Source organism: Eschrichtius robustus, chromosome 6, assembly GCF_028021215.1.
Source record: "Eschrichtius robustus isolate mEscRob2 chromosome 6, mEscRob2.pri, whole genome shotgun sequence".
NCBI lineage: Eukaryota > Metazoa > Chordata > Mammalia > Artiodactyla > Eschrichtiidae > Eschrichtius > Eschrichtius robustus.
This window is the reverse complement of record NC_090829.1, coordinates 85,466,207-85,490,491: the sequence shown is the minus strand read 5'-3', so window position 1 is coordinate 85,490,491 and position 24,285 is coordinate 85,466,207. Positions and strand designations below refer to the sequence as shown.

The window sequence follows — 24,285 nt, the reverse complement described above, 5'->3', positions numbered from 1 at the left end:
CCACCCACCCTCAAATAACCTGTTAATCAAACAGCATTATAAGGGGGTGCCCAGTTCTACCATGATAGGATGGCTTGTATCAAAATACACCTCTTGCTGAGAAAATTATAAAAGCTGAATAAAATAAAAGTTATTTAAAAAACTGTTGGAAGGCCCAGAGATCAACCAAAGTGGTTTCAGTTTAAAATTCAAGATATTGTAAAGAAGGAAAACACACTGAAGCAAGCTCTATGATATCTACCACCTTTGCATTCAAGGCATTTAGTGATCCTACATATTACAGGGCTGAGAGACTGAGCACAAATCTCTGGATCAGAGCATTAAGTAGTCTACTGCAGGGGGAAAGTCAAGAATCAACTTCAGAACTGTCAAGACAGCCGAAACATGGAGAGCCAAAATCCTGGACAGAAGGTAAATGCAATGAGATGAAGCCTATATTCTTTTATACTTTTAACCCTTGAAGCATTTGCAGATTACCTTTCATGGGATGAAAAGCCCCAAAAATAAAAAGCAGAAAGCATCAACCTAGATACTAGAAAATTAAACAGAATGTTCAATGCCAAGTTCTTATGTTCTTATGGTGCCAAGGAGGCAAAAACTGGAGTTTAGGGACCACTTGAAAAAATTCCATAATTTTATTCACGCCTCTAAATGGCTATTTATAGGAGTAATGGCAGAACAGAAAGAGGTTAACCATCACAAAGATATAAACCCAACTTCAAGTTATCTCAATTCCTGATTAGATCAAGGTGAATTAACTTTAATTATCTGCAAGAAGAAAATTATATCCTCCTCTGAAAAATACAATATCATAAAAAGCCTTCTCAATTTTTCATACGCAAAGACCATCAGGCATGCCAGGAGTTATGATCAAATAACCAAAAGCCAAGAAAAAAATAAACATAAACTCAAAAAATAATAAAAATAAGAGAATTATCAGACATGGACTTTTAAATACCAATGAATTGGTTTAATAATTAATAATTTTTAATAATTATCTATTAATTTTATAATTAGAAATTAATTTAATGATTGGCTGATTAATTGATGATTAATATGGTTTAAAAAGTAAAGAAAAAGATTGAGTATTATCAGAAAGCTGGTATCTATAAAAATATCAAATAATATTTTAGAATTAAAAACAAAATAACTGATATTAAGAATTCAATAGATAGGTTTGACAGCAGATTAGACACAACAGAAAAAGGGATTCATGAACTTCAAATTAGGTTAATAGAAAATAGCCAAACTAAAACACAGAAATAAGAACGAAAAACACAAGAAGAAAGACATATGAGACAGGGTTAGAAAAAAAGTGTCCAATATACAAATAATTTTAGTTCTAGAAGGAAAGAATAGAGAGAATAGACAGAAGCAAAATTCAAGCAATAATGGTCAAGAATTTTCCAAAACTGACAAAAGATATCAAGCCACAGATGAACAAATGTTTAAGAACTCCAAGCAGAATAAACACAAAGAAATTGACACAAAACAGTGTTTTGGGTTTTTAAAAACTGCTTAGAAAATAATAATCAAAGAAGAAACATTAAAAGAGCCAGAGGAATAAAAATGCATTGCTTTCCAAGGAGTAATGAGTCTGATAGCTGATTTCTCATGGAAATCAGAGACCAAAGCCGTGATATCTTTAAATGCTTTTGAAAAGTAACTACAAACTTAGAATTCTACAACCAATGAAACTATCCTTTAGTTGAATGAAGGCAAAAGAAAAATATTTTCAGGAAGACTAAAGCGGGAAAAAATTTCACCAGTAGAATCATTCTCTAAGGAATACTAAAGGATATCTTTCAGGTAGAAATTTCCATATCTCAGACAGTGATATGGAAATTCAGGGAGAAATGAAGTACACCAGAAAAGGTCAACATCTAAGTAAATATAAAAGAATATATACTCACAGGGCAAAATCCCAATAATAATAATTTCTTATAGCAATTAGAGCACCCAAAGAATTATAATATAGGACAATGGCACAAATGGTCCTATATTTGGATAGGGACAAATAGAGTTTCCTTGCTGAAAAGAGATAAAAAGTATGATTTATAGTAGGCTTTATTTGGATAACCATTAAAGAATTAAAAATATACAATTAGCAAGGCAAAATGGAAGGAATGAAATAAAAAGATTGACTAATAACAAAGAAATTAAGAAAAGAGAAATGGGAAATGTAAAACAGGTAGAAAACGTAGAAAAATATAGTAAAATAATAGAATTAAATCCAAAAATATTACTAATTTTATTTAATGTAAATAGACTAAATATTACACTTGAAAAACAAATACTGTTGAAGTGCAAGTTAAAAAAAAAACAATATGCTGTTCACAAGAAGCACACCTTAATATGAGCTTACAGAAAAGTTGAAAGTTAAGGGATGGAAAAAAATATTACCAACCAAATGTCATTTTATTTTAGAAAGCTAGGATAACTACACATTATACTATCAGTCTAGGTAGAATTTAAGACCAAATATAGTACAAGAAGAGCATTTAATAATCTACTAGAAAGAAATCAAAAATTCTAAACTTGTAAAAAACTAATAATATACTCTTAAAAAGCAAAATCTAACAAAACTAAAAGGAGAAACAGACAAATCCACAACCACATAGGAAATTTTAACATAACTCTCAGCAAGTGAAAAAACATGAAGGTAGAAAATCAGTATATATAAAATATTTGAGTACCAAGATTTAACAAATTTGCCCTAATTGATATGTATAGAACCCTATACCCAACAACTACAAAATACACATTTCCAGATACACATAGAACATTTATCAAAACTTCCCTTAAACTGGGTCATAAACAAGTCTTATAATGTATATGATTAAATCATATAATATACCTGACCATAGTTAAACTCGAAATCAAAAACAAAATGTTAACTATAAAATGCCCCAAACATTTTAAAATAAAGCAATAGATAAAATGAAGAAATCCAAAAATTGTTTTTGGAAAGACAAATAAAAATAATAACCCTGGGCTTCCCTGTTGGCGCAGTGGTTGAGAGTCTGCCTGCTAGTGCAGGGGACACGGGTTCGAGCCCTTGTCTGGGAGGATCCCACATGCCACGGAGCAACTGGGCCCGTGGGCCAAAACTACTGAGTCTGCGCGTCTGGAGCCTGTGCTCCGCAACAAGAGAGGCCGCGATAGTGAGAGGCCCGCACACCGCGATGAAGAGTGGCCCCCACTTGCCGCAACTGGAGAGAGCCCTCGTGCAGAGACGAAGACCCAACGCAGCCAAAAATAAATATAAATTAATTAATTAATTTAAAAAAAAACGCAAATGAGTTTTAAAAAAATAATAAATAAATAATAATGACCCTTAAGAAATATGCATTTTAAAACAAAAAGGAAAAAGTGCAAATAACCTTAATAGGAATGAAAAATGGGGCATTCCTATTGACGCTATAGACGTTAAAAATATAATGAGAGGATATGATGAACAATTTCAGATCAATAACTTTGAAAATTTAGATGAAAGGGTAGATATTACAAAGATAATAGGAGGATATGACAAACAACTTAATATCAATAAATTGGAAAAATTGTATGAAATGGATAAATCTCTTAAAAAAACACGTAATACCAAAATGGACGAAGAAATGAGAAAAATGTATAATCCTATTTTTTAAAATAAACTGAAATTTTACTTTTAAAACCTTTCCACAAGGAAAACTTCTGGCCCAAATAGCTTCACAGGTAAATTTTTAAATTAGATAATTAATTAATTAATTATTTGTCGTTTGGCCGTGCCAGGAGGCATGCGGGATCTTAGTTCCCCAACCAGGGATTGAACCTGTGCCCCCTGCAATGGAAGTGTGGAGTCTTAACCACTGGACCACCAGGGAAGTCCCCACAGGTAAATTTTTTCAAATATTTAAAGAAAAAAGTAGCACCAGTAATATACAGACTCTTTCAAGGGTAGAAAAAGAGGACTACTTTCCAACTCATTTTATGAGAATAGTATAACTATGCAACAAAACCTGACAAGAACGTTAAAAAAAATATTACAGGCCAATTTCTTTCGAAAGCAGACAAATATTTTAAAGGAAATATTGGCAAACTCAATCCAGTTCCCTATTTAAAAAAAAAGGATAACATATCAACATCAAGTTTCACTTATTATAGGAATGCAAGAGTGGATTAACACTCAAAAATAAATTAATTGAATTTATGACGTTAACAGAATAAAGGGGGGAAAATCCAATTATTTCAATGGATCCAGAGAAGCATTTGGTAAAATTAAATATCCCCTCATGATGTAAACACACACACACACACACACACACTCATCCCAACTGAGCAAACTAAGGAATCAAGAGGAACTTTAAAAATCTGATAGAGGGCATTTACAATAAAAACAAAAACAAAAACTAAAAACCTAGATAGAGCAAACATTATGCTTCTATTCAATATTGTACTAGACATCCTAGCTAATGCAGTAAGTCAAGAAATAGAAATTAAAGGTATATGGAAGGCTCAAACTACTAGTTATAAGATAAATAAGTTCTGGGAATCTGCTATAACAATACTGTATTATATACTTAAAAGTTGCTAGGAGAGTAAATCTTAAATGTTCTCACCACAAAAGAAATAGCAATTACATGAGGTAATGGAAGTGTTAACCAACATTACTGTGGTAATCATTTTGCAACATATAAGGGTATCAAATTATCATATTTTACAACTTAAACTTATACAATGTTGTATATCAATTATCTCAGTAAAGTTGGAAAAATAAATAAAATAAAGGTATATGGAGTGTACAGGTAGAAATAAAATGGTCATTATTCACAGAAAACATGACTGTGTTCCTTAAAACTCAAAAAAAAACCACAAAAAAGTCTAATACAAATAATAAGTGAAATTATCAAGATGCCTGGCACAAAGTAAATAAATTTATAAATGAATTGTTTTCTTATATACTAGCAACGGACATTTAGAAAATAAAATGAAACAATACCATTTATAAGAGCATAAAATAAAATACTCGAAATAAATCTAACAAAAAAGTATGCAAGTGTGCAAGTGCTCTGCAGAGAAAACTATAAAACATTACTGAGAGAAATTAAAGACTAGAATAAGTGGAGAATATAATGCATTAATAGGATATCAGTTTCCCCAAAATACAATCTCAATCAAAATTCCAGAAATTTCTTTTTTGTGGATATTGACACACAGATTCTAAGCTTTTTATGGAAACACAAGGCACCAAGAACAACCGAAACAATATCTAAAGAATTTACACTACCAGATATAAGACTTCTTCTAAATCTACACTAATAAGCAACGTAATATTAGTACAAAGATAGACAAATAGACCTGTTCAATGGAACAGAATAGAGAGTCCAGAGATAGACACACAAATCTGTAAGCATTTGATTTATGATAAAGTTACTGCTGAAGTACCTGGGGAAAGGTCTACCATCCCAACAAATAGCGCTTGATCAATCAGACATCGACCTCAAAAAATAAAATGAATCTTGTCCATCCCAATCCCTACTTCACATCGTACACAAAAAATGAATTTCAGATAAAATGCAGACCTGAATGTTAATGGCAAACAATAAAGCTTCTAGGAGATGACAAAGGAACATGTCTTCATGGTCTTGTGTTAGGCAGAGGTTTTTCTTTTTAAAACAGGATTTAAAAAACACTAACTATAAAAGAAGAGATTGATAAGTTAAAGTTCATTAAAATGAAAAACTTTTGTTTATCAAAAGACAACTAGAACAGAATGAAAAGACAAGGTTCAGAGTAAGAGAAGATATCTGTAATATGTATATCTGACAAAGGACATACATCTAGACTATATAAAGAAACACCTACAGGTCAACAACTGGAAAATGGCAATAAACTTTAAAATGCTCATCACAAAAGAGAATATCTAAATGGAAAATAAACACATGAAAAGATGCTTAACTTCACTAGTCATTAAAGAAATGCAAATAAATATCACAATGGGCTACCCTGCCACGCATACTAGAAAAACTAAAATGAAAAAGATAATACTAAGAGTTGTCAAGGATTAGAGCAATTGGAACTCACATATACTGATATTAAGAATAGTAATTGATACAATATCTTTGGAAATTATTTGGCATTATCTACTGAAACTGAACATAAGCACATCAGAAATACCACTCTTTAGTATATTTCCAACAGAAATATTAATACTTAGACTTGTAAAGCAAAACATGTTCTAGAATGTGCACATGGTAACCACTATTCATAATGACTCTAAACTGGAAATAACTCAAATTCCATCTATAGTAGAGTAGCTAAAAAAAATTAAGTTGTGATATATTCACCCACAGGAATATTATAAAGCAATGAAAAGTTTTTAAATAATCTGCAGCTTCACAGATATGCACCACAACATGAATGAAGAAGTGAAAGAAGATATACCACATGATTCTATTTATATTGGGTTGGACAAAAAGTTCATTTGGGTTTTTCCATAACACCTTACAGAAAAACCTGAACAAACTTTTTGGCCAACCCTATGCATTGTTTAAAAACAGTCACAACTACTCTCTTGTATTAGAAATCATGACAGTGGTTGCCCTGGAGGGGTAGGGAGTAGAAGGAGGGATGAGGAGACCTCTGTGGTCTGGTAATGCTTTGTTTCTTGGAGGGTGCCACTTACATGGGTATGTTCACTTTCTGAAAATTCACCTAGATGTATACTTATGATTTCTTCACCTTTTTATATGTAGGTTTTATTGCAGTAAAACATTTAATTTAAAAATTAGCTTGAAAAATAAGCTTATGGTCCCAAAAGGGTTGGGTGAACTCCCATTGCTTTTATTTTTCTCTCTCTGTCCTCTCACCACTTGGCCTTGAACATAAGCAGAGTCACAGAAATGTACATCAGAGCGCAGTAAATAAAGCCACAACTTGCTGGCTGAAGGACCACAAAGTGGAGCACCAGGTAACTGAAAAACACCAGTAATATCACGGAGAGAAAAGTACTCAGAAAAGTAACCTAATAAAGTTGTTATTCTGGGCTCCTCTCAAGCTGCATAAAAAAGGATCTGATTTTAATCAGCATACAAAAGAAACTGAGAACTAAATAACAGATAGACCAGTGCCTAAGTCCAATACTGACCATTTTACACATACAGGACAGATCTGAAAAGCACTGAAAATAAAACTGGCATTGAAACCACAGAAGGCAGCTTGTAACTTGTGACCTCAACCTAACGAGATCAATTACCTGCTAAAACAAAAATACCAACATTCTCCATACAATTTAAATGATTCAAAATCTCATAATATTAAAAATGTCCAGGTTGCAATCCAAAATTACTAGGCATGTGAAGAACCAGGAAAATCTCAACTCACATGAGAAAAGATAATTAACAGTCACAAACACTGAAATGAGACAGATGTTGAAATTGTCTGACAATGACTTAAAAGTAGCTATTATAAAAATGCTCCGGCAAGGAACAGTCTTGAAACAGAAAAATAAAACCAACAACAATAACAACAAAATCACTCAATAACAAAATGAAGATGACAGTGAAAAGAGTCACTGAGCTTTAAGACAGATCAGATCCAATTTGAACAACAGAGAAAAATAAGTAAGAACAGGCTCAGGGACCTGTGGAACAATAACAAGAAGTCTAGCATTCTTGTCATCATAGTATCAGAAGGAAAGGAAAAAGGGTTTAGTGCTGAAAAAATATTTGGAGAAATAATGACTGGAAAGTTCCCAAATTTTGTGAAATACATAAATCTACAGGTTCAAGAAGTGTAGGAAACTTCAAACAGAATAGAAACAAACAAACAAACAAACAGAAAACCCATGTCCAGATACATGAAAACTAAACTGTGGAAACTGAAAATAAGGAAAAATATCTTAAAATCATCTAGAGGAAATCACACATTACCAGTAAGGGAACAATGATCCAAATGACTGTGGATTTCTCATCGGAAACCATGGAAGCCAGAAGGAAATGACATACCTTTTTTAAGGTGCTGAGAGAAAAGAACTATCAACATAGAATTCTATATCCAGTAAAAATAGCTTTACAGAAGTGAAATAAAGACATTGTCAGGGGACTTCCCTGGTGGCGCAGTGGTTAAGAATCTGCCTGCCAGGGCAGGGGACACGGGTTTGATCCCTGGTCTAGGAAGATCCCACATGCCACGGAGCAACTAAGCCCATGTGCCACAACTACTGAGCCTGCGCTCTAGAGCCCAAAAGCCACAACTACTGAGCCTGCACGCCACAACTACTGAAGCCACTGAGCTGCTTCAGAACTGCTGCTTCTGCAACTACTGAGCCAGCATGCTGCAACTACTAAAACCCACGTGCCTAGAGCCCGTGCTCCACAACAAGAGAAGCCACTGCAATGAGAAGCCCGCACACCACACTGAACAGTAGCCCCCGCTCGCCACAACTAGAGAAAAGCCTGTGCGCAGCAACGAAGACCCAACGCAGCCAAAAATAAAATAAAATTAAAAAAAAAAAAAAAAGACATTGTCAGATGAAAAAGAACTAAGAAAACTGGTCGCCAGAAGAACTGCTCCAAAAGAATTGCTAAAGGAAGTTCTCCAGGCAGAAGGAAAATGATACCAGAGGAAATTTTATACATCAAGAATAAAGGAAAAGCAACAGAAATGATAAACATGCGTAAACAGAATGAACTGTTCGTCTCCTCTTGAGTTCTTTAAAACATGCTTTATAGTTGAAAGAAAAAATTGTAACATTATCTGATACGGTTTTCAGTGTATGTAAAGATAATATATGACAACAATATTGCAAAACTGGGAGAGTAAAAGAACTTATATGGTGTCAAGATTTCTACATTCTACTTGAAGTGACAAAATACTGATTCTAAAAAGACTGTGAACCTAAATGGGAGGGAAATCCAAAAGGGAAGGGATAAATGTATATGTATGGTTGATTCATTTTGCTCTGAAGTAGAAGTTAACACAACATTGTAAAGCAACTATACTCCAATAAAAATTAATTTAAAAAAAACAAGCAATTCCTGTTAGCACCTGAAAAAAAATAAATAAAAATTTAAAAAATAAAGACTGTGAAAAGTATACATATTGTAACCTATAGAATAACCCCTAAAAATATACAAAGATATATAGTCAAAAGCACAATAGATAAAATAAACAATAAAAATGTTCACATAACCTCAAAACAAGGCAGGAAATGGGAAGTGGAGGAATGGAAAACAGAGGGAGCAAACAGGAAACAAAATATAAAATGGTAGACACAAATCCACACATATCAATAATTACAATAAATGTAAATGTAATTATTGATACACACATACATTTACAATTTCCTGGAGCCATATACAGCTGGTCCTCCATATCCACAGGTTCTGCATGTGTGGATTCAACCAACCACCCATCTAAAATATTCCAAGAAATTTCCAGAAAGTTCCAAAAAGCAAAACTTGAATTTGCCCTACACTGGAAATCACTTACATAGCATTTATATTATATTTACAATTACTTACATAGCATTTACATTGTATTAGGTATTATAGGTAATCCAGAGATGATCTAAAGTATAAAAAGGGACATATGCAGGTTATATGCAAATAATAGGCCATTTTATATAAGGGACTTGAGCATCCTGGGATTTTGATATCCTTGGGGGTTCTGGAACCAACTCCCCCACAGATACAAAGGGACGACTATATACTAAGAAGGAAAAAAACACAGTACTTTGGTATGAATTAACAGGAGCGTCCTACCTTAGACAGGATGATCTAAGAAAGTTGCTTTGGAGAAGTATCATTTAAGCTAAGATTATGGAGTGAAGAAGGACCCACCCAAGAAAAGAGTGAGTTTAAGAAGTGCCAGTTCCAGCATGCTTCAATGAGAACACTGAGAGAACATGAAAGTTGAATAGTCACAGTTCTCCTCCAAAGCAAGATAAGATTTGCAGCACCTCAAGTGCACTCAACAGCAAATACTATTAGAAGCCAAGCACTACCTGGGGGAAATACCAGAGGAATAGAAAAACTTCACTGGGTCCTGGATGGAACAACATCTTGTGGAGGTAGATAGATTCTACTCTGCTCTGGCTAATATTGGGCAACAAGGGGAAAAAAAAGGTGACTGCGCTTGCAGCTGTCATTGCTGCTAACAAAGCTCCTAAAGCACTTTGATCATGGCTGCCAAGTAGAAGTCTGGAACTCTGCTTCATCCCATAGAACAATCTCACCAGATCAGGTGTGTCCTGAGGTGAACCATACTACTGCTACTATGGTTACCTAGAAGTTAGAGATCAAGCATTCAGCCCCTCATCAGCACAGGATAACCAGCACAATGAACCGTTCCATGACTGTGAATGAATTCTGACAACTCCAGCTCCAGCAACTCCTGGGCAAATTCCTAAATGGCAGTAACCAGTGACAAAGTAGCCTCCTGCTATCTACCTGGGCACTCTAATTAACTCTCGATGTACCAAGTGGTTGAGGACCAATATAAACAAGATACAGTTTCCCAAGTTCTGTTCATACAGCTTACCCAGAAACTTCTTCTTTTTTCTCTCCATATTGCTTTGCTTCATTCCTAGCTTTTGGATTGAATTCACTTGTTAGTTGCACCATTGTGCTTGGGTTTGTCTTCTGATCTTGGTTTCACTGACTTAATGACAACCACTCTCTAAGGACTTTGACAAAATAAAAAAATCACTCTGTTTCTTTTCATGCTGCCCAACTCAAGTGGGATAAGTTTTCATTATCTTAGCTCTTGTACTCAACCCTGAAATCATCCACAGAGATGTCTCACAGGTAAGGTTTTTCTCATTGTAAGGGAAGATTAGGGCACTGGTAAGTCCCCTCATCAAATAAGAAATGATGGCTCCAAATGAAGAAAGGGAAAGAGAACTAACACTCCATCACTCCACCTCTAACTTTGGCTTTCTATGAAATCTTTTTTTTTTTCCTGGGCAAAGGTGAACAAAAATGTTGGAAAGAGGAGGATACATTTTATTTTGTTTTGTTTGTAAAGAAATGGGCCTATTTCCACAGACGGAAAAATATGCCTGGAAAGTAACTGGGAGAGGAATCTAGTAAAAGTGAAATAAGAAAGGGCAAATTCTGTGACATACTAATTGTTAAAATCCCTTTTAAAATTTGGTGCCAAATAGTGTTGTTTTACTTTATAGATGGATCTGAAGTATCCATGTACAATGCTAAAGATTTAATACTAAACGTGTTCTACTACTGCAAATAGGACCAAGGTCTCTAAACAACCAGATAAGAGCATACCATACTGACAAAAGTGTGCAAAAATGCTAATAAACTCAGGTCATAGGAAGAGGAACTGATTGTTATGACCTCATTCCCTAAATATAAATCTCCAACTCAAGGCATTCTGCAATTGTCACTGGGTCAACACAACAAAAGCAAGGGATTAAGTTAAATCCTGCCTTTTCAGTCAAACAGATGGACAAATACTCAGGAGAACAGCACATGGACCAGGAAGATGATAGCAGAAAATTGCCCATGCTCAGCTCACCTCTGCGTGACTAAACCCTGTTCTGCAGGTCTTCTGATGACTTAAGAGAGCAGGGTAGGTATCCTGGAAATAGACAAATAATGGTCCTCTACTAGGAAGATATACTGAAATCACTAGGGGAGCTTTTTTCCCCCAAATTAACCCTTTCCCTCCTTCACCTGAGAATGACTAGATTTAATTGGTACAATCACTTTAGGTAAAGGACATGAAGAAAATGAAGGTATATGGTAGGCTTGCCATCAGCAACTATGCCTATTAAAAATACTCTGAAAAGCCAATACTCTGACAACATTCTGAGAAGCCAATAATATTGGTTAACTTTATACAACCATGATAAATTGGACACTGAACCAAAACATGAAGGCTACTTGACTCCACATTTGCCTCAATCAACAACAGGCAAGGGAGAGGCCCAATATGCCAAGTCACCATCCCACAGCTTAGGGATGACTCACTTTGACAGGAAAAGTAGACTGTTTTACTCTCATCTCATTGAACCCTGTTCATTTTCACATAACACCGCATGGTTCATAATATGCACCACAGAGGCAACTTTGAGTCTTTAGATCCAAATGCCATGAGTGAGCTGGGGTAGTGCTGTTTCTCTTCCCTCATTTTCATGGTAACAAAGGGGAAAGGTGGCAATCAGACTTTATACCAGGACTACTGGCGTATGGGCCCAGGCCTCTCCCCAAAAGAAATGTGGACCACAGTCACACATGGAAATTACAAGCTCTGCTTAGAATAAAAGGAAACCAAGTCATATTAAAGACAAGTTATTTTGTCTTTTACCCTGTTCTTACTAGGAAATTTAAAGATCTCTAAAACATTGTTTTCAAACTGTCCAGTATACTATTAGTGGTCTTGAAGTTAAGAGAGTGGGTTTTAGACTTTAAAAGAAAAGGAAAAATAGAAAAGGATAGGATAGAATGAGATAAAATTGATAGAATGGAAAATACTTGTAGGTATCATGCATAGAAAGGGTAAATATTGTGAAATTTTTGTTTCAATTTATAAATGCCTGCATTAGTATACTAGGTCATGATTTAAATGCATTTCTTTCTGTGGTTTATGAAAATGTTTGAAAACTACTGCCACAAGTGATACCTTTCTCATTCCCCAAATAGCATTTCGCTATAGAAATGCTACTGGTTTTGGGAGCTGGCCAAGTCTCCTTTGTAAGTAATTAGTCCACATATTGCAGAACTTAAAGTCATGTCTTTTCCCTACCTACTAAATTCCAATAGTGCTTCCTGGTCACTGTAACAACCACACATTTCCAAGTGCTACCTGGGAAGTGATGTCACCCTCTATAAAGAGATATGAATCCATAGATCAAAGGTTGCTAACTCAACTCATACCTGCTGAAAAGAAAGTGTTTCCAAGTATTCTTTTGTATCCAGAGGTTGACCTCCAATGGAGATTGCTTTGTAGGCCCTTATCTGGGAAGTGTAAACTGCTCTACTTAATCTGCAGATTAAGTCTTCTGTTCCAAGCACCCATCAGTCTGATACTAAATTCATTAGCAAAATGAAATGAAAAGAACACAACATAAATTGCTACCAGGCATGTCACTCCCCACACAATGTACTAAAAATGGACTCATCTCTATTTGAGTGTCTCCACACAAGTATCTGTGCTTTTCATACATAGCATTTCAGAAGGGAGGTTTTTCTTATGGCTACAAAGACATTTTATAAAGCTCCCTTTCAAGGCTAAACTTCAGGAATTTTCACCATCAATTTATGCTGACTGAGTATTTACTCTTTGGTGGATTCCCTCTTCTACAGACAGGATCCAATAAGGAGAAATCATGGTTTCTGGCCTAAAGAATTGAAATTGTTATATTTTTTAGAGTCCAGATATTTCTTACTTCCTGTGACTTATTTTGCATGACAGTGATAAACAGCTCATAATGCTTCATCTGCCATTCTTATTCACAGAATCGGGGAACAATATAATATATAAAATTTTAAAAATGAAGACAGAATCAGCTGGTAGCATCCTATTGCAGCACAATATTTATACTTGCACTTGTGTGGGGGAATTGTTCTTATTTGGGGTAGAGTACAATCTTTATAGATTTCTAAAAGTTAGATATTTTGAAGATACCAAGAGAAATAGTCTAAATTTATAAATTACTCAGAAATGGTAAAATTGTACTTGAATTTTTCACAAAATTTCTTATCTCTGGCTAGCTGGGGACCAAACTATGTGTAACCAAGATTTAAGTAGACCAAAACCTAAAATTCACAAATACTCTGAATTACCCAGCTATTTTCTTTCCAGGACCCCAAGAGGATCTAAATAGAATTCTCACTTCCCTCACTTCCCATAATGAGCACCAATGGACAATTAGTTAGAGATGGACAAGCAAACCCTAAAGGAGTGTTTTTAAGACAGAAAATTACACAGGTGGCTCAAGGCTTACCTTCAAATAATTTATTGGATAAAATGTGAAGAAACAAAAAAATGGACATGAAGAAAGATAAAAGTGGAAATGGGGAATATCCCACTGTATGTTTAAATGATAAAGTGAACAAAGAAATATGAGGAAAAAGACCATTTATATTTTAAATGGAAAGACTGATCAAATGAGTAAAAGAAGGTCATGTAGTGGAAGGTCTGGGGGGTAAACCCAGGTAGATTGCACATTGCAAGTGTTCAGTAAAAATTATTCAAATTGAGAAAGAAAATCCATTCGATATTGGGTAAGATAAAAAAAAAATCCATAAGAAGAAAAATGAGGCTGGCAAGGGACAGCAACACCAAAACCAAGTGAGTTTTCTTTTGTTGTTCTTGTTGTTTCAATTTTGTCTGTTCGTTTGTTTTGGTTTTTTGTATGCCAAGGGAATAAATAAGTTAGCAATATGTAGGGAAATTCAGAGATGTTTTATTAAGTTAGTAACAAAAAATGTATACACACATACTAAGCAAATGCACACCCATACACACACACACATGCACATACACTAGGAAAACATTAAGTAGATTCCCATGCCTCAGATGTATTTTGAAGCACACAAATTCAGAGGTTCTAGATTCAAAATAATGACAAATACAAAGCTTACTCTAAAATTCATTAATAAGCTAAATGTAGATGAATCACCAGCATTAAATGGGCTCTAAGAATAAAACTGTGTCCTGAATATCCAACTAACCTGTCCTTAAAGTGGCCATTTTCACAGAGACCTGAAAGTACATTGGCAATGTGACCCAATCACACGTAAAAAAAAAAATAGGACCAAAGACAAATGAGGGGAATATGTACAAAAGGGTAAGACCCTTGAAAATCTTAAGCCCTACTTGGTTAATTGAGCTTCTCACATCCAGGCTTCCTGTGGGGTTAATTAAGCATTGGTGAGTGCAGTAACCATAATATAAAATCTACTCAGATTTTCAAAAGTGTTTTGATAAAATTTCATAGCAAAAACTGTGCAAAGAAATTTTAAGTAAACATGGAAGTAGGAATAGTTCCACAAGCATAGAACTATCTTAAAAATAGGAAGTAAAGTGTGAAGTGTAGATGTGGAAAAGACAGGCAAGCATTTTTATAAACTTTGACTATGTAATTCAAAGTGATAGCTGCACATCCTTTAGAGTTCACTGTCCTCTTTAGGTAGTAAAATATCAAACCATAGCATCATGGAATCCTAAAGAGCTGGTATGGCTCCTCATATACTATAGATTAAGAAACTGAGATTCAAGGGGGATTAATAATTGCCTAATATTAAAACATAAACATCAGGAAGATTTTATAAGATGTACAAATTAGAACAAAAGTTACATATGAGTTCCCCTGTGGGCATGTGTTGAGTATTATTGGGTTGGCCAAAAAGTGCCTTCGGTTTTTAAGTAAAAATAAAAGACACATTTTTCATTTTCACCAAGAACTTTATTGAACAACGTATATTGAACAACGTATTCAATACGTTCCTTTTGTTCCACTACCTTCTGCCATTTTTCAGGCAACTTCATAATTCCATCTTCCCAAAACTTTTTATCTTTTTGAGCAAAGAACTGTTCCAGGTGCCTTTTACAGTCTGCCAGGGAACTGAAATTTTTTCCATTAAGAGAATTTTATAAAGACCTAACTAAATGGAAGTCCAAAGGTGTAATGTCTAGTGAATACAGCAGATGAATCAGAACTTCCCAGCCAAGCTGTAACAGTTTTTGCCTGGTCATCAAAGAAACACGCGGTCTTGCGGTATCCTGATGGAAGATTATGCATTTTCTGTTGATTAATTCTGGACACTTTTCGTCGAATGCTGCTTTCAGATGGTCTAATCAGGAGCAGTACTTGTTGGAATTAATCGTTTGGTTTTCCGGAAGGTGCTCATAATACAGGACTCCCTTCCAATCCCAACATATACACATCACCTTCTTTGGATGAACACTGGCCTTTACTGTGGTTGGTGGTGGTTCATTTCACTTGCCCCACGGTCTCTTCCATTCCACATTATTGCACAATATCCACTTTTGATCTCAATTTGTTTTAAAAACGGAACATTTTCATTACGTTTAAGTAGAGAATCGCATGCGGAAATACAGTCAAGAAGGTGTTTTTCGCTTAACTTACGTGGAACTGAAACATCAAAGTGATGAACATAACCAAGCTGGTGCAAATGATTTTCAACGCTTGATTTGGATATTTGGAGTATGTTGGCGATCTCCCACGTGGTATAATGTTGATCGTTCTCAATTAATGTCTCAATTTCATCGCTGTCAACTTCAACTGGTTTACCCGACTGTGGAGCATCATCCAGTGAGAAATCACCAGCACAAAGCTTCGCAAAACCACTTTTGACACATTTGATCAGTCACAGCACCTTCTCCATACACTGCACAAATCTTTTTTTTTTTTGCGTTTCAGTTGCGTTTTTACCTTTCTTGACGTAATAAAGCATAATATGCCGAAAATGTTGCTTTTTTTCTTCCATCTTCCATATTAAAATGGCTACATAAAAATTCACCAATTTTGATGTCTTTTTTTAAATGCACACAGATATGACAGCTGTCACATATAATCTAACAAAATTGTTTTGAATGAAGTTAAAGACAACTAAGTGCTACTAGAGCCATCTTACGGGAAAAAATGAACCTTTTGGCCAATCCAATACGTATTACTAGTAATAAAGAATACAAGACTATGTACTTAAAAACAACCTTTGAAACATGGTCCCCAAAAAAGGATCTTAAAAGAATTATAGTACATTCTCTGAAAACATCTCAATGTGTTGTGGCTATACAGATGCCAAAAATACTGGGCATCAATAGAAGCGCTTTGGATCCAGACTTGAGGATCTCCAACATTTAACAGCTAGTTTTTGGAGAAGATGGCTGCACAGGAAACATCAAGGGAGTTAACAAGGGGCATAGGAAGAAAATCAAAAGAGCATGATGGCATGGAAAATAGGGCAGAAAGCATTTCACAAAGGAGGAAGTGGTCAGCAAGATGAAACGCTCAATGAGATCTCAATAAGAGTTACTTTGGTGAAGTGACAGAGGTCTCAGAAGCAGATGGGGTGAACTGATGAATGCATTGGTGAGGAAATGGAAATACAGAGTATAAACATCTCTGGTGAAATTTGAGTGTAGATAGGGAAAAGAGAGAGGGCAGTAGCTAGCTGCATTTTCTATCTTTATAAATGATCCCTTCACTCACCAAATCCAGGAAGCTGGCTTATTCATGACTCCTCCACCATCCTCCATACCCACTTGATCTTTATGTGGTATGGATTATATTTCTACACTCTTGAATATATCATCTTATATTTATCTTCCAATGACTCACCAACGGTGATAGGATAAAATCCAATCTCCTTAGTACAGGATTTAGGGCCCTTTATAATCTGACCAACATTACCCATCCAGCCTTACTTCTTACTTCCACCCTAAGGTGCAGCCATACTAAACCAGTTGCCATTTTTGAATGAGCCAGGCTTTCTCATTCTTCTGGGCCTTCATGCGTACTATTACTTTTTCCTAGAATGTTCTCCCCCAATGCAACCACCCCCCGCCCCTGCCTGCCCTTCACCTATCAAACCTATTCATCTTTCAAATTTCCATTCGAATATGATCTTTGTAAATCTTTCCTTGCTCTCCTAAGTAGATTTTAATGTTCCCATAGTAACATTTTAGGCCCCTCCTAAGGTATTAATACTTATAGAATTCTTTTGTGTTTGAGACCCCAGCAGCCCATATAGGGTGTCTCTTGAGAGCATACACCCTAGACAAAGTATATCTCTTTGCTTTGCACAAAGTTTCCACTAATAATTTTTTTTTTCTTTTAGTGAATGAAAGGATGTATTTGTTACCAAAGATGTGTTATACCAAAATACGACTAGCTTTAGTTTAGGTCATAGGTGGGATATATATAGTTGGCTACTAGAGGAAACTAGTGATTTATAAGTCAAAGGTGAATTTATTTCCTTGAAAACTTTATGTATTTGAAAATTAAGATGAATCACATTCTGATGCAAAAGAAGTTTCTTGAACCACTCTTCAATTTGATGGCTCTCCTCAGTGACCTCAGCTTCTCTTCATTTAAAGCAAGAATCACCTAAAAAATGCACTGCATACCTGTAATATCCAGAGCACTAAAGAGGATATAAAGTTATAAATGATATATTGCCTGTTCCCACAGTTCATAATCTGGAGAGGATCTAAGACGAACAAATATATACTTCTTTGAAACACCTTCAAGTGCTATTTGGGCAATAAGTGCCTTATAAGTAGCAAAAAAGGTATATAGTGACCCTGTATAAAACGTATGGTTTCGTTAATGCCCCTAAAATGAGAAGACATTTCATTCTAGAGTTCAAACCCAAGGAATATCTTGAATCTCGACAAGGATGATCTCTCCTATTGTAAATAGGTTTTAAGTATCCCCCTACTTAGACTTAGCAGAATGGCCACAGATAAAATCACTTTGCCTATCTTTCTAGCATCCAATTAAAAATGTATAATAGAAAACATGAGAAATTAAAAAGAGACAAATAAATAATTTTTTAAAGGATTCAGTTTAAGTATTTCAAGGTACAAAACAGGTCCTATCCTATTGCTATGCAAGATAGATGGGTAATTAGGAGGAGTTTATTGATTTTTCGTGGCTCATTTAGAAAACTTGGCTTGTTTCACATGTATTTAAACACCAAACTTGGCAGCCTTTTTTTCTTCTTGAGGGTTTATGTGTTATTTTTCGGGGGGGTTTGCTTGTTTCTTCACTGAACCCCCAAACTTAGTCTCTGTTAACATAAAATAGGAAGATATGATGAGAGCAGAGGAAAATTCTGTGATTTAAAAATCTCTATTCTATTTTCTACATTTAAACTTCAAAAGATTAAAAGCAGCTTAATTATCAATTGGTCAAACTGTTTTCTAGTATTTTTGGCTCTCAGACAAGTGTCTATACAAATAATTGTCAACCTGGGGGAGGTTAATTTGAAAAGAAAAGACCCCACAAGTGGTAGTTTTGATCTCTACTTTCTCCACTTTGAGAATCACTGTTCTCCTTATTCAGGCAGCTGATGTATTGCAGCTGTAGTGATTCACCTATTTTCTTTTCAACAGTATTATTTTCACTCTATGGACTTAAAATTTTATCCTAAACTCTAGAAAAAATAAATATATGGCAACTGGTCAGTTTTTGAACATCCAGACCCCGTGATTTTAAGAAACAATTCAATATTACCCATAGTCAGGCTTTTTTCACCATAATTCCCAGTCACACCTATCATAAGCCTGGGAAGAACACCTCGAAAGAACTTACTTAGAGCTGTCCTCTTTTACATGGAAAAACAAAAAAGGCATCTGGCTTGCAATAGCGCTATAGACCTTGCAAGTCTTCTGCATTTTGGTTTAATCAGAGATTTTCCAAAAGTCTAAAGATGATGATACATCTTTAAAAAAAATAAGAGAACCATACAGTTAACTTAGCTCTGTAAACCATGGGAAAAACAATTATCTTAAGAGATGCCTTATGGGGTCATTGTTTCACATGATAAAGCAAGGAGATTAGGGGGCCAAGACTCAGTTAGAAGTCTTGGATCATTCGAATTGTTCTAACTAATGATTCTTCTTCAAGGAAAAAAGTGGGCTCCATTTCTGTTTTTAAAAATCCAGAGTGTCTGTAATAGTGCAACTAATGACAACCTTCCCGTTATTCTCACTTAAGAGGAAACCCTATAATAAGAGCTTCCCAAAATGTCAAATAATACTTGTCTCATAACAGGGCTTCTTTGTTCATTCACCATGTCTCTTTTGATACGCACAGATAATAAAAGTTCACGTAAAACTGAAGGTAATATAGAGCAGAAGCCAACACTAATTCTGTATAAATATGTCTGATTAATAAGAGTGCCATTGTTATGGTTACTTCGTAATGTCATGATTGTTACAAGAATGGAGGATAGAAGTACTCTTACTCTCGCTGTTTTTGTTCATCCTCTGTCATCCAACCAGTTTGTGAATTTTTCTTCAACGAGGGAAATGAAAGATAGACTTTGTCCATTAATTATTTCTGTTTCATTAGTTCATCTCATGAGCTGTGAAACTAGCTTTAAATTCAGGGGGAAAAAATTAGGGTTTTATTCTAAAATTAAACCTTGCATCCTCAAAAAAAAACTGAATACATGCTCCAGGCTTAATTTCTAGGCTCCCTTTTCTACATGTACAACTACTATATCACTCCAACGATAAAATTTAGCATGATAGCACTAAGACATGGCTAGGAGCCTAACATGTTAAACCAAGGTTGTATTTGAGATTCAATCCCAAAAATTAGAAAAACCCCACCCTGTGAAGTAATAAGAAAGTCCAGAAGTGAGCATATGGTTCCTTATTGGAAAGGAAATAGAAAACAAGTAATAGATAATAGCACACATTCATGGCAAACAGACAGGCTCATAGATTTTGAAGATGTTATCTTAGGCTGGTAGATAAGTTTGTATTGTCATTACTTTGCTTTTCTCTTTAAATTCTTATCTCCCAGATCCTGGCCTCCCCCGTTGGGGCAGCAGTATAATATAAAAACTTAACAGTTGATCTTAAACTTAGCTGACATTTTTATATCCTTCACAGCATACTTTTTAGATTGCACCCAAGAAGGAGATCATTAAACAGTAGCAGACCAGTTACCAGACCATTTTGACTGAACAAATAACACTGTGCCTTCTTGCTGACAAATCAAACAATATTCATACAATCATTACAATCAATTTCATAAATAAAGAGCTATTAACAACTGGAGAAAAATAGGAAAGAAATTCTATTTCACCCAAGTTCCTGCATCCTCTCCTCAAAGCTCACAAAGTTTCAGCAGTGGAGGACGCTGTGCATGAGAAAAAATGGACTTGGTTGAACTGGAGTCTCCTGTGAAGCAGATTTTGTCAGTCAGAAGGCAAGGACACATTTCTGTGATTATTTCAGCCTATTTTTTTGTAGTAATTAGCCAGAGTTCCATTTTGCTGGGGCTGGCATCACTCACAGCTCACTTATTTTTTTTTTTTTTAATTTAGGCTTTTCTTTCCTTTTTATAAAGTAAATTTACATATTTTCAGTCTCTCAATCCCTTCTATGTTTTATTTATGAATATAGCCCTTCTTGATGGTAACTTTAATGTGAAAGTGGTAGTAATTAATGTCCCAGTCTGCTAGGTTAATCCCTTTCTACATTCTCTATAGAGAAGTTTAAGGTAAGTAACAGTTTACAGTCAATATTAGGTTTAATTATGCTTAATGAGAGTTAGTGTCTATGTTTACTAACTGCATTTAGGTGTGTGGATCCTAGATGAATTTTCCCTTGGCCTCATTCTGATTTTTTAATAGTGCCACTGTGTACTGTATACTCAATGCTTAAATCTATAAAGCTGTTCCTGGAGAACAAAGCAGGGAAGGCACCTGTTTCAGTTAGGACACCATTAAATGAGTGCAGCCTTAACACAAATGCACCTTTCTTTGGGAAGGGAGGTATTATTTTATAATGCTTTCCAAACAGATCCATTTGAGAGGCTAATTATTGCCTAAATTTCAGATCCTGAGTAAGTCTATACATATAAAAAGCTGTTTCATACTAAGTACTATCATCACTAGTGGTTAGTGTAAAATTATAGAGTATTAAACACTTCTAAGACTTTATTATATTAATCCTTCAATGTTATCATTTCACATATTAAGATATAAAACTATTTTGACAAGTCACTGGTTTGGTCCCTCTTTTTTTTTTGCCTAAAAAATGTCTTTTGTCTTATAATTGTATTTAAATTCATTGAAGCATATAGGACAAAACTTTTGTTTCCTTACTGAGCTATAACAATACGCACCAAAACAAATACTCAGACCTAGAGGGAATCCTGTAGTAGTGATCCAAAGGAAATTTAGTATACTTATTTTTCTTAAAGGATTCCTTTTTGCTATGTTTGTGTTGTGGATAAATTTTGAGTAGAATTGAGTACTACAGTTAGTTTCTCTAAGTCTATTGATAGGCTAATCAATTCAATAAACATTTATTGAGAACATGGTCTGAGCTAAACACAAAAAATGAAGAAGGCATATTTCCTTCCCTCAAGAAGCTTACTGTCTGGGAAAGGAGACATACTTGGTGAAATAAAGAATTTGTTTACAATTAGTTTGAGAAATTTCTTGTCTTTTGAAAATTCTACCTTTAGTTAGTAATAACCTGACTTTACGTTTGCTTTTAGGAAAAAAAAATAGAGGCAAACATTTCTTTAAAAACCACAAACTAATGGGCTTAAAAGGAAAATAATGCAATCCAAACTATATGCTTAATCAGAAAAAGACTTTCTACTGCTTAGATCCTGTTTTAAACGTATTTTAGAAATAACTAAACACATGGCCTATGATAAGTATTTGCCTCTTTTTGGAAAATTAATTTCCCCTTTTGGGGTTTCTATAAAGTTAAATGTTTTTTGTTTTTTTTTTTTAAATCTTAAAGTAGCACACTCAAACATACAAGGGAAATATATTTTGTAGGAAAAAATTTTAGGAACAATACATTGGATCCTTTAAGAGTCACTTTTCTTAAGAGGTCTTTATTTTCAACGTCATCATCTAAATTATTAACTTTTCATATGAAATACATCATGCTAACAGCAGCCTAGAGAAGAATTTGAACAAAACCAAATTATCCATTTCTAAAATACTTGAAATACAAAGGGATGGTTATGTACTTCTAAGAAAAATATTCAGATGTTTTTAAGTAATCATCTCTCCCTAATATTTTAGATTTAATTTTATGAATTTAGCAACAAAGAACATGGTTTAGTACAAAATGAGAAAAATTGCTTTAGAAGTGAAGAAATCATCTAAATATTATCAGATTTTTATTAAATAGCAACAGAAAACTGTATGCTGAACTACTGTCAGATATATGCATATCTTCTTTTTATCCAATAAAAAAACACTAAATTCCTCCATTTCAAATACTGAGGATACCAGCAAAGTGTTCACACATCTGGATGTCTTTCTGCACTTACCTAAACTGACCTTCCTGCTATGTACTTTCCATCTCAGTACCTTGAGCTATGCACATTTGCGAAAACCACTTGACCAGTTTATATTCTCCTTCATCATGCTACATTGAAACATCTTGAGAACTTTCAAATTACTGACAGACACTGAGCATTCATAGGCACCAAGTTCTGTATCCCTGCTCAGCAAAATAAAAAAAGGGAAAAAACCTAGAATCAAATAGTAATAAAGTCCCTCTCACCCTGATAAACATCATTTAAAAAGTCAGTCTCATCCTGACACCAGTTATATAAAACAAGTATTATCTTAGTGTTAACTCACAGGTTATTACATAAAAATTTCTATAGTTATGTATAACAGGCTTAATATATAAATATGCATAAATATATTTGAATATAGCATGCATATGCAAGCCAGCTATTTATTATACTTGAATGTACATATTATACATATATATTTTTTTACATGTAAACATTTATTCCTGAAATTTAAAGGGAAAATACTTAAACTATTTTCATAACACAAGTTCTAACTGAAATAAAATGTCCTTTAAAAACTGTAATTAATGGATGCTGTGTCACACAGTGAACCAAAGGGTCAAACCTTATAATTCACAGTTTGAGAGGTCATAGCTTAAATTATAACTTTAAAAAACTGATTATCTGTGAGTAATTTGACAAATCCATCTAATATACTCTGAATGCATATAAAGTCTTTTTGAGAGTAAAAAGAATGTATGTCCAAGTGGACAGCTGATGGAGGAAATGGCCTTTTTACTGAACAAGGCTGAAGTCCAGCATAATGACTTGGAATGCCTTTGAATGAGCATGCAAGGCTGGAAGGCCAAACAATACACACATCCAACGGGAGCATAATGAACAATCTAATCGGAAGACAAAAATATTCCACACACATGTCCAAAGAGAAGAAGGAAAAAATATACATTTCCATCACCTGCTCTTTCATCACTGCTACTACTACCCAATTCACAGATAAACTCAAATTCTGGACCATTAATAAACAATCTTTAAAGAAATAATTTTTGTTTTTTAAAAATACTAGAAATTCCCATGACTTTTCAATCTGAGATTGAAAATACTTATGGAAGTCACCTATATCATATATAGTAAGCCAGATTTATAAAATTGTTTTCTTTATGACTTACCTTGAAAGCAAATATTGCTTCACCTATCTTCATCCCAAGGCCACCCACCCCTCAAGACATAATCTGAAATAATTTTGCCAGCCTGCATTTTTTAGATCTAGAAGTAAACCTCTA

General features: G+C 34.5%; 1 long non-coding RNA gene across 1 annotated transcript in view; it reads right to left on the bottom strand.

Moving 5' to 3' along the window:
• Positions 1 to 24,285, bottom strand: part of LOC137765740 (uncharacterized) — a 724,300-nt gene that overhangs the window by 522,778 nt on the left and 177,237 nt on the right. The gene's annotated exons all lie outside the window — the stretch shown is intronic.